The sequence below is a fragment of the Ochlerotatus camptorhynchus genome, unplaced genomic scaffold (genome assembly GCF_037179485.1).
Source record: "Ochlerotatus camptorhynchus isolate MF236.1 unplaced genomic scaffold, CSIRO-AGI_Acam_v1.1 ptg000428l, whole genome shotgun sequence".
Classification (NCBI taxonomy): domain Eukaryota; kingdom Metazoa; phylum Arthropoda; class Insecta; order Diptera; family Culicidae; genus Ochlerotatus; species Ochlerotatus camptorhynchus.
This window is the reverse complement of record NW_027040914.1, coordinates 1,721,456-1,733,326: the sequence shown is the minus strand read 5'-3', so window position 1 is coordinate 1,733,326 and position 11,871 is coordinate 1,721,456. Positions and strand designations below refer to the sequence as shown.

The window sequence follows — 11,871 nt, the reverse complement described above, 5'->3', positions numbered from 1 at the left end:
TTCAACAATGTTATTGTTTTGTTGACATCGTTTGACAGTCCACTTGACCGAATAATGTCAATTTCGTGCGCGGTCTATGCTTCGAATTGTTAAGAAATGTCAAAGTGCATCTGGTTCCACTAACACTGTTTGTTTTCGAAAAAGCTTGCGTTCGAACGGGTTCGTACGAAAACCAGAATGCCGTTTTCGAACTCGTTCGAATCGAGTTGTTCGTACGAACGAACGATTCGTACGAAAACGGGAATAGAGGTGATAATCCGGATGCCATCCCTATCGGCAACCGATATTGTGCGGATACTATCTTTTGATACTTGGCGACGCGATGGGTGACAAGTCGAATGAGCCCGAATTGAAGTGAAAATGGAAAAAAAAACGAAGGAAGCAGTTTTCGAGCCACTCATTGCGTCAATTGAAACAAGTCTTTGCTTCAAATGAAATGAACTGAAGCACTTGACGAACAAAACAAGCGATAGTCAAGTCATGTTTGAAAAGAGGGATGCTCATCGTGACTCGATAACAAGAAACACAATGACTTACACGCAAATGATATTGCTCGAAATGAAGCGATTATGCGGAGAGTTCATTTTCTTTTCTTTGTTTCGAAAATGCATAGCCCTGCTTAAAAGTGCGGAATTGCTAATAAAATTGCGCTTGTATGTCGTCTTCTCTGCACTTTTTCATTATGACTCAAGGACGACGAAGACACCGAAACGATTTAACGTAAAAGCGCACTTTTATAAGTGTGTCCGCCCTTTTCGTCGCACTTGACCAGTTTCAGGCCAAATAGGATACAAAAAATTAAAATTTAAGACTCGACCTTCTCCAATTTGCATGAAATTTCGAATTATTATGTGTTATGGGCAAGGAATCAAAAGTATCTCCAAATGACAAAATGAAAAGCGATCAACGAACCGAATAATAACGGTATGTCAGAAGTGCAAAGCAATAATGATAAAATCTTCTTCCTTCTTTTTCATGACAAGCAGCCCGCGCGACACAACTCACTCGGGGCGGTAGAAGGAAACGAGCAAATTGTTGGCAAGCTGCTTCACGAAGTAAAGCCGAACATGATACACGTGTGTTAATGGGAATTTTTTTGTTATGTCTTTTCTCGATTCATATCAAGCTATGTCCTCATCCGTGTATAATGGAACAAAGCAGGCAAGCATTATATCATTATCCTTCTACTACTCGGATCGAGCTATGTTGCAGAGTGAGTTTGTCATGGTAGTCGTAGCAACCGTTTAGTCTGTATCGTTGGTTGCTTTATGTGTTTGGATTCGCTGGTTATGGGTAATCATTCAAATTTTTGCAAAAATTCGGTCATTTTCGATCTCGTAATTTGTTTTCAAAATGGCGTATTTGACATTTTGCAATAAATTGTAAAACTTAAACGTCACTTCTGATCGAAATTACGTCTGACACAAATTTGTTTATAAAAGTAAAGTAATTCTGGGAAAAATATACTCAACAGTATCCGAGGTTTGTGGTCTAGAAAATTTGAAATGATAGGAGGCGTATCAACCATCATGACTGCCATTTTTTGACTCTTCCAGAAATTACCTTAACTTACCTAGATTGTATTTAAAGGAGTATAATTATCGGATTTTGTTAAGCCAAATGAACAAATATTCAGAGGACTTCTGATCCTTACTAGATCAAATTCAGGAGTATTGTATTCGAATAGAAACTCGAGTACCTTTACTTTTCGTGTGATTTTCTTATTCAACTAGTTTTTGGAATCAAAATTAATATCCCAACGCTATTGATTAGGGTAAATGTCGGCTTCGGCAACCAAAATTAAAACGTTAATTTCACTGTATTTTCCCATCAAAACACTTCGCTGAATGTTTTCAAACGATTTCTTAGTCTTTCAGCTTCAATCTGATTACATTTTTACGACTGCGCAAACCTGTTGTGCCAGATTTTTCTTTAAATAAAATATACGCACTACAAAATGCGGCTGATTTCGAGTTGCCGACAATAGAACAGCTGGTTAACACGCAGTTCAAATGGAAAGAGACAAAGAGGTTGCCGACAATAGTCACACTCACCACTAGTATTTGCCACCAATTGTACCATAGAGACCAAATCTAGTTTCCCTCTAGTACATCATCACTCGCTTATAATACCACGTTCAGACTACAGAGTTACAACATGTTATAACTGCTCAGTCTGGCCAACGTTTTAGGCACAGGAAACAAACCAAAAAAAAAACCGATTCCGAAATGTTCGTAGATAAATAACGCGTGATGAAATACCATCAATTTCCGCCGCTGCTGCGCCGAATCATTCTCAGTTCTTTCAAGTGTGTGTGTGTGTGTGTGTTTTTGCGTGTGTGTACGTATATGCAATGCAAGTATCGTCGTAAGCTAGTACTACTTCCTAGAGTTGGCTCAATTTTCTGGTCCGCTGTGGATAGTCCGAACTTTCCGTTTACTCTGTTGATCGAACATTCATTCTGCTGTTCCTATGTCTGTGTGTATTGGTTGTGAAAATTCGCTTTTTTTTCTATTTGTTTGTTGACACTTTGGTTAGCAGCACTACAACAGTGTTTTGTTTGTTTGTTTGTTTAGGTAATCGTAGGAGATACAACTTTTTTTTTTTCATTATATTCACTTGTTTCATTTGTTTGTTCCTTTTTTAAATTTTATTTGTTTGTGTGTGTGTGCACTTAGTTGATCGTTTTCTTCTCAAATACTACGAAAGGTTCAAATATATACGTTTTTCTTCCATTTTCTGGTTTTACTTTTAGTAACTGCATTTATTGTATACCTTGTTTTAAGTTTTGTTTCATTCTGGGGCATGTCAGAGAGTGATAAGCTACATGCGTTTCTTTTGTATTGTTTTTAGTTTTTTTTTTATATTATGGGCTCACAAAAGCAGTATTTACAGTCGCGTTGAAAAGGAATTTTGTTGTTTCCTTTTAAATAGATAAAAATTGTTATCTGTGTTTGTGTGTGTGTTTTTTTTGTGTGTGTCTGTGATAGGTTTTAAAGAGTGTGAGAATATTTGTTTTGTAACATCTAAGATTTTCGGGAGTGTATTTGTGTGTGTGTGGGAGCGTTTGAACTTGTCAAAACAACATCTAGTACGTTTTTTTTCCCGTGTAACTATTCTGTTTTGTATTGTTCCTTTCTCTGTGTTTGTGTGTATTTTTTCACTTTATTCTTATTGGTGGGGAATTTAGTTGCTTTGTTATATTGTTTGTCTCATTTCACTATATAAGTTTCATTTTGCTTAAAATTCACTTCAGCGTTTGTTAAAAGTTTTTTTTTTTCTGCATGTGTGAGTGTGTCACTTATCTGATATTTGTTTATCGTGATAATAGTTATTCTCAAGTTTTAGTAAACTTCCTAGGGTTAAATGACACATTTATTCACTTGTTTCTCTTTCTTTTCTGTTCAGTGTGTTTAACTAATACTTAGCATTCACTACTAATGTGGTTTTTAACATGTTTCTTCTGTTGTAGTTTTTTTTTTTATTCGACTATAATTGTTGAGATTAGAAATGTTTACGTTTAGTTTCAGCATCAAGTTTGCTATCATTCCACTTTTGTTTTGATACACATTTGTAGGATCGATATATTTGTGTTCGTGAGTGTTGATATAGTTTCATTGAAACGATTGGAGACTAATATAGGTTGAAAAGCAATTTTTTAGATACGGATGGCCTCTTGCTTAGCTAGTTTGTTTCACATTGAGCGTCATTTGATAGATGCTAAAATTCGTTTCGAAAATAAAAACAGAGAAGAACTTTCTGGGAAGGTTGAGTTTCAGTTAGTTTTTAGTCGATCTTTGAACTTAAACCATCTTTCGCTTTACTTCAGTGTTGTTACACTTCTGTTTTTTTTATATTCAGTCTCTTTAAAAATTTAGATTTTGGTTTTCTATTCCTTCAGTATTAACGCCTAAATAATTGTCAAAATGTTCGATTCATCCCCTCCGTTTGGACGCATTTAATTGATGAAACTCAATCTTATTGTTTGTCGAATTCCTCCTCAGTTTGGAAGTGTATTTTTTTTCTCAGTAGAGGTGCAAATGGAGCTAGTGTGTGTCAATGTGTGTGTGTGTGTGCAGGGGAGGACTTGGCTAATTTTTTACTACTAAACTATTACTAAAACGGAAGGAAGGAGGGGCCGGGCGGATGTGTGACTGAATTCCCAATTTTGGAATTCTGACTCGTTTTCAACGAAAACCGAAGCTCTCTAGATTGAGGGAAAACTTTGAAGGGATCTACTAAATATAGGCCAATTTTTGACATTCATCCTACTAGATTAATGGAAAGTTCAAATTTTCTGGAGGACAGATTTCCGTTGGTTTTAGTTGCTGGAATTTGGCGCTCTAACGACAAAGATGTGTGAAAAATAGTCAGAGGAAAACGAATTTCTGGATCTTGGCTGTTTATTAATCGTTTCAATTCGATGGACTCAATTGTTCGTTCTTGTAAAATTCTAGTACCTCAATTACTTGCTGGAAGGTTAATTCTCGACGGCTACTACTGTGTGTTTTGTGTTGTCATTTTTTAATCGATTTGTTTTTTTTTCTAATAAAAAGGAGGATCATTTCAGATTGTGGTGGTGGCAAGATTCCGTTTGCGAGACATTTTATGTATCCCTTTTGTTTTAGTTTTGTCGTTATACATTTTAGAATGTAGTGGTGTGGTGTGTTCTTCGCTAATTCTAGTACTGCAAAAACAACAAACCATGTCTGGCATTCATTGCTTGTTTTACTAATAACTTTAATTTTCTGTTTCGATATAAAGAGACATCTACAATTATGCACATTTGTTTTCACATTTTCAAAACTGCCTACTGAATAAAGGAAGAAAGGGGAGACACACAATATCCTATACACAATTTGGATGGCTAAATTGGCTTGGTTGTTCCGTTTTCACTCGTTCCCTAATAACTAAACAGCTATGTATGTATGTCTGTGTGGTGTGCATTTGCTATGTAATTGGAGTTTGTTTGATGTCTTGTTTTTTTTTTTCAATTAACATGTATTTTGATGTTTCTGTCGTTAGCTTTTCTCTGAAATTGTAGCAAGAAAACCATTTCAAAAAGGGGAGAAAAGTTCTTAATAAAATCTGCGGATAAGACGGATCAGCTGATAGCTCTTTCTATTTATGTTTATGTGTGTGTGTGTGTGTGTGTGTGTGTTTGTATGTGCAAAATAAATTTTCTACTCAAAGTTGGGACGAAAGTTTTGTTCATGTTTTTTGATTCCTCTACTTATCGCAAAACGATCCATGGATGGAATTGAAAAATTCTATTTTCCTGTTGGCATCGAATGACTTGTGATGTGTGTGCGTGTGTGTGTGTGTGTTTGTGTGTTTTTAAAACACTCGCTCTTTTGCATTGGACGCTTATGTTCTTATTTGTGTGTGTGTTTGAGTGTTTCTGTAAAAATCAAAGGCTGCGATGAGGAAACGGAAAACAGTATTGTCATTGTATCATTTTGAATCGATTCTAGTTTTTTTTTTCAAACAAAACGCCTTAAACCGTTCAATTCGCTCGACTCGTTGTCGAATCGAAATTTAAAAGAAATAATAACAATCGAACCTAACCTCAATTCCCCACACTTTAGTACCAACATAACGACAACGACAACAAAAAAGGCAAGTTGCTAGCAATTTCGCTAGAATTCCAATCATTCGATTCATCTGGTTTGCGTTGTTTCACTTCTTTGTACGCGATAATTTTTGTTATAGCCTAAAAGAACCTTCAATACAAAACAATTATTCGTTTCTCAATATTAGAACGAAAAACATCGTTGGAGTTGCGTGTTTGTGATTTGATGTTACCAATTTCCTTGTTGTTGCTTTAATTCTATTTCGGTTTTGATCTGGGTGTTTGTTGTCACGATGAATGTGTTTGCGTTCTCGGAATTTGGTTGCAGCTGGGCTGGATAAAGTATTATACTTAAAAAAGTTTAAAGCGTTTGTTATCCAAGGTAATTTCGTAAAGAAAGCATTCAAAATCAAATATTTTCATTCACTCACCAATACTTTCCAAAATATATGTTCTATGCAGTGCTGCAAAATCTCGACAGTACACGGTGATATTGACAATTCTGCTTTGGTCACTCATTTGAGCTAACAGTCATAGTCAAGGCAAACCATGTCAATTGTCAATGACAATGGTGTCAGTGACGAACATGTGCAGATTTGCTTATTAGCTAAATTTGTAACGAAATTAAATGACTTGAGCAAAACAATTACATGGATCCATTTCAGTGAACAAGTATCTACGTCCTGAGCTACTTGGATAACAATAATGTGACACAGAATGTACTAAATTACCTTTTTTGTTACCAGGTGAATCTTTGTCATTGACGAAAAAATGAATGAGATTTTGACGAAGGTTTTTTTGAGGATCAAGTCTGTCAGTGACTATGTGACGAACAATTTTGTCAATATCGCGCGAAAGTCTGTCAATGACAATGACAAATCTCAGCACTGGTTCTATGTATTTTATGAGAAAGTTGCTTCGATCTAACGTAGCGGCCTGCCGAAGCGTTTGTCAAAAATGCTCTTCATTTAAGGAAAAAAATGATGAATTTAGGTGACTTTGAAATAACTCTAACATTTGCAAATATTCCCCCCTATTCTGCGAGTCACGTGACTCTCTCTCACCGGTGAGGTGACTCTCCATGTAAATCAAATGGAGAGTTACCTCACACGAGGTGACTATTGTCACCTCACCGGTGAGAGAGAGTCACGTGACTCGCAGAATAGGGGGGATTGCTAGATGGCTCTAAACGTCTGAAAAAGACGCTTCAACCAGAAATTTCAAAATCAATTTGATTACTCGGAAGAGACGTCTTATAATACCTTCAGAAGACGCTTTAAGACACCTACAGAAAATAATCTTCAAGACACCACGTGGTGTCTTCAAACGTCTTAAATGTCACCACGATCTTACCTAGATTATTTTAGCTCATTCAATGGTAATGAAATACTTTAAAAGAAAACGCCAAGTGCTTGAAAAGATTCCATCCCATATGGAATCCAGCGCCTTATTCCCGTTTCCAAACAAAACGAACATTAAAAAAAAAATTGTCTGAAAATTCGTTTTGTTCAAAAAAAAAAGGGAATCGAGGCAAAACTGTTGGCTAGTTTCACTACTCATTATAAGAGAAACGTTAGGACGTTTTGACCCGCTGTCCGCATTCAAGATGCCGGTGCCGGTGGTGTAGCGGTAAGCGTGACTGCTTTCTCACCCCAGTGAGTCTGGGTTCAATCCCAGCCGAGGTCGTTGGGATTTTGGTTGGTCCCGGATGGGTGGATGGGTTCGATAAGTCACCTCAGTGGCATTCGATTGCCGTCAATGACTGAAAATCAATGTCCGTCGATGATTGGCACTCGATTGCGGAGCAGAGCCCGATGCGCATTCAAAATGTCCGCAAAGTTTGAAAAAACATCTTCATCTTCTTCATCTTCTTTCCTTTATTTAACGTCGGTCTCTGTTCCGCAATCTAGTGCCAGTCACCGACGGACATCGATTGCCATCCGTTGACGACAATCGAATGTGCAGGAAGGAAGCTTCCACACCTGCGTAGGATATCGCACCCATTCAAACACACATAGGCCGGGACCAACAGCTTTACTTCCCTTCCGAAGGAAGACGTGACCAGAGATTTTTATGCCTCAGAAAAATCTCACCGACCTCGGCTGGGATTGAACCCAACAGTGAGAAAGCAGTCACGCTTACCACTACACCACCGGCGCTAACATCTTCATCTTTATGTTTGTGGAAGACGCTTCCAGGTTTGTGAAGACGAGTTCAGACTAGTTCAAAATAAACTAGATTTTTTAGTCGTCTGAAGACGTCCATCAAGTTTACGGAACACGCTAACAGACTTGTTAAGACGATTGCACACGCCTCAGAATAACCATGATCATTTCGAGTCTTCTGAAAACGACAGAACATGTTGGTAAACGTCCTTCGTATCTACGGAAAACACTGTCAAACTTGTTAAACGTCTGAACAAGTTGTAAAAAATCCGTCACGCTGTCGGAATGTTTAAGAGACATCCAACCTAGAATAATACAGACGACTGCAGACGCCTCAGAATTCAGGATTATTTCGCATCGTTTTAAAACATCTGAACAAATCGTTAAGCATCCATCAAGTTTACGGAAGACGCTATCGTAATTGCTAAGAGACGTTTTAAAATAATCGGAATAAGACGATTTCGAAATAACCATGATCATACTTAGCCGTCTGATAACGTCTGAAAAATCGGGAAACGTCTCTAAGTTCTCGGAAGGCGCTTCCAAATTTGTTAAGACGATTTCAGACGCTTAATACCAACTATGATCAATCCGAATCATTTGGATGAATCTGAACAAGTTCATCACCACCCATCTAGCTAACGCAAAATGATGTCCGGATTAGTTAAAAGTCGTCTCAGAATAACCAATTTTTCGAGTTGTCTGGTAACGTCTGAAAAAAAAATGAAAAACAACTTCAACTTTTCCGAGTCCGTTGAAAACGTCTGAACAAGTTGGTAAACATCCTACAAGTTTACCGAAGACGCTTCCGGAGTTATTCAGGCGTCTCAAAATGACCAGATCAAAATCGAAAATAATATAACAACATGAGAAACGTTGCTTCCGAGTCCTTTGAAAACATCTTATCAAGTTGGTAAGCATCCCGAGTCCTTTGAAAACGTTTGGTAAGCATCCTTCAAGTATACGGAAGACGTTTCCGGAGTTATTCAGACGAATTTAGGCGTCTCTGAATGATCGTCATCATTTCAAAGAAAATGAGAAACGTCGCTTCCGGATTTACAAAGACGAATTCAGACGCTTCAGACCAACCATAATCAATCCGAGTCCTTTGGAAACGTCTGAACAAGTTGGTAAGCAGTCTTCAAGTTTACCGAAGACGCTTCCGAACTTATTCAGACGAAATCAGGCGTCTCAGAATAAGCATAGTCATTTCGAGTCGTTTGAAAACGTGTTAACCAAATGAGAAACGTTGCTTCCGAATTTATAAAGACGAATTCAGACGCTTCAGACAAACCATGATATCCGAGTCCTTTGAAAACGTCTGCACAAGTTGGCGAGCATCCTTAATGTTTACGGAAGACGCTTCCGTACTTATTCAAACGATGGAATCATTTCGAGTCCTCGGAAAACGTCTTAACAAAATGCGATGACGATTTCAGAACTCTTAGAATAACCACGTTCATTACAAGTCCTTTGAAAACGTCTGAAAAGTTAGCAAGCAACCACCAAGTTTAAGGAAGACACTTCCAGACTTGTTCAGGCCTTTTCAGGAATCGGAATAATAACCCTGATCATGTCCTATCTTTTCGAGTCGGTTAAGAACTTCTCGGTAAAGTTGGAAAGTCGTCTGCAAACGTTTGATGATGATAAGACAATTTCAGACGTTTCAGAATAACCATGATGTTGCCGGACTTGTTAAGATAATGGCAGACGTTTCACAAGCTCTGAAGGTCGTACGAATGTGATCATGGTGGAGATAATCATGGTCATTTACAAACATCTTAGACTAGCCATTTTTACAATGTTTGTGAAACGTAGTTTTGAAGCTGTAAAAAATGTATTTTAGACGACTGACGACTTATGTTGAATGAAGTCAAGACCAACAATTGAAATGGCCTTAACTCCATTTTGTAAACAAACCTTGTAAGGCCATTTTCTCGCGAACAGAAGTCCGCAAAGGCAAACCAACATAATGAACAGGTAGGAGAAATTCTCCTCTACCCAATTGTGGTTTAGGTTTGCAAATGTAGGTTTCGGTTCGCGAGAAAATGGCTTTACAAGGTTTGTTTACAAAATGGGGTTAAGGCCATTTCAATTGTTGGTCTTGAAGTGTATTTTAGCTTCACGTAATGGCAAAGAACTTTTGGCATCCGCTAGCTCAATTCGCTATACAGAAGTCCATACTGGTGGCAGCGGGTTCGATTCCCGGTCCTTACGAGGATTTTTCGGGTTGGAAATTTGCTGCAAACGACGGAAATCATTTTTCAATTCTCATTTTTAGGTCTTTGATCGTTTCCAACCGTCTCAAAACATCTTTAAGCGTATTTTGACGTCTTTATCTTAAATGAACAGTGCATACTTCTACTGCTCCAGCTCGATTGCAAATAACCAAGGACTGAGACAAACGTAACATCAATTTAGTCTTCAAACGACTTGAAACGTATCAAAGCGTTTTTAATAGTCCCAAACGTCTCCAGGCATCTTCAATCGTCTTAAACGCTCGCTAATACCCCTGTCTGATATGCAAACGCCTCCAATAAGCTTTTCAACTGAGGCCTCATTGGAGAAGTCGAAACAAAGCGTTTTTCGTACGAATGCTTGCATGAAAAAATCTTCTACCGTCTTCAAACGTCTTAAACGCTCAATAATGACCTTGTTCGCCTTTCTAGGCGACGAAAAACGTGCAAATTTAGCCCCAATCCGCATTACGCATCCACATCCTACCTGCAACCAAACTTCGACGCACCGGTGTTTCATTGCGACTTATTTACAAATTAAACTAACGTTTTGTAACTGTTTGCACCTATGCTGGCCAAACCTAATTGTTGATTGTTTGCTGGATTTCATTCTATTAGACTACACTACTACACACCTCTTATAATCGATCTTTTGATTTGCTTCACCAAACTAATGAAAAAAAAAATAAACTTAGGAACAAACGTAAAATCTAGAACGGAAAAATCAAATAATAACCATAAAATCAACTTCAATCCTCTCTTTCCGCCTCATTTTTTTTTTTGGCGTTTCTCTATCCCATAGTACGGAAACCAAAAAAATAATTTCAAACATAAACCATTCAAATTGAAAAAAAAAACAAAATTAACAAAACGGGTTTCCCCCCGTTTTATCGGTCACAGTTTATGGGGAAAACAAATTTTCCACTGGCAAATATTTCACTATTTACACTCCCTCGTGGCTTTGCGCGCATCTTTGCTCACAGGAACTCACAATTTCAACCGAGACAGTCTTCCCGCGCCATGTCCAAACAATTATTAAAAAATCGAAAAAAGACATTGTAACACCTGCTGCCGAATGGTTTCTCCCTTCTTCGCTTCATCTGTTGACTCCTTCTTCGGTTAACCCACGATGGGTTGTCTCTTTCAGAGACGCTTTCCAGATGACCTTCATCGGATCAGCCGCCCTCCGTCACCGACCTCGAAACTCGTTGATTAGAGATTGTTTTCAATAAATGTTTTTGTGTTGTTTCCGTTTTTGCTAATTCTCTGTTGTGGCACTAGGGGGGGGGGAGTTGTCCGGTTTCGAGTCGGTTGGGCGGCGATCCAATGATCCCAAGTCTTTCACCCACCAACAACAATCTCTTTCTTCGCTCGAATGTGTAAGTGTGTGTGTTTGTTTGCAGTTGTGAGTTGGCTGACTTCATTTGTTTTACGAGTGATATTCACTCTCGCTTTCTTCATTTCTTTTCGATTCTTTCTTACGCTTGCATTTTTACATATTTTTCAAAATTGCCTAAATTAAACAACTAATAAATTAATTAAATACCCATAATTTCCTTAAATCCTCTTCCCCTCTCGGTTTCCTTTGTTCCGTGATCTATGTCTCTGTCTCTCTCTATTCTCTTCGACGAGTGTTAACAGTTCTTTCTAGTATTGGCTTGGCTTTTGCTACCCACTCGCACACGTGACGCGCAAGTGTGCAGGAGTGAGTGTGTTGGAAGAAAACAAAAAGAATATCACGATATAGGTTTCATTCTGTTTCGATAGCTCCTCTCTCGCATTCTCCAAACAACCGCTTTCTTTGTTTCTCTTCTTAAAAAGGGGAACCGTACAACAACCATATTGTTTTGCTCTCATTGCAAAGGAAACAAAAGAAATTTAAAAACGAGAAAACTAA

General features: G+C 38.0%; 1 long non-coding RNA gene across 1 annotated transcript; it reads right to left on the bottom strand.

Annotated features, from left to right (window-relative positions):
• Positions 1 to 2,360: 2,360 nt before the first annotated feature.
• Positions 2,361 to 2,627, bottom strand: LOC135711253 (uncharacterized). The gene is made up of 2 exons (XR_010518462.1): positions 2,545 to 2,627; positions 2,361 to 2,511 (listed from the first exon to the last, which is right to left on the bottom strand). It is a non-coding gene; the product is annotated as an uncharacterized LOC135711253 (long non-coding RNA).
• Between the last annotated feature and the right edge of the window lie 9,244 nt (positions 2,628 to 11,871).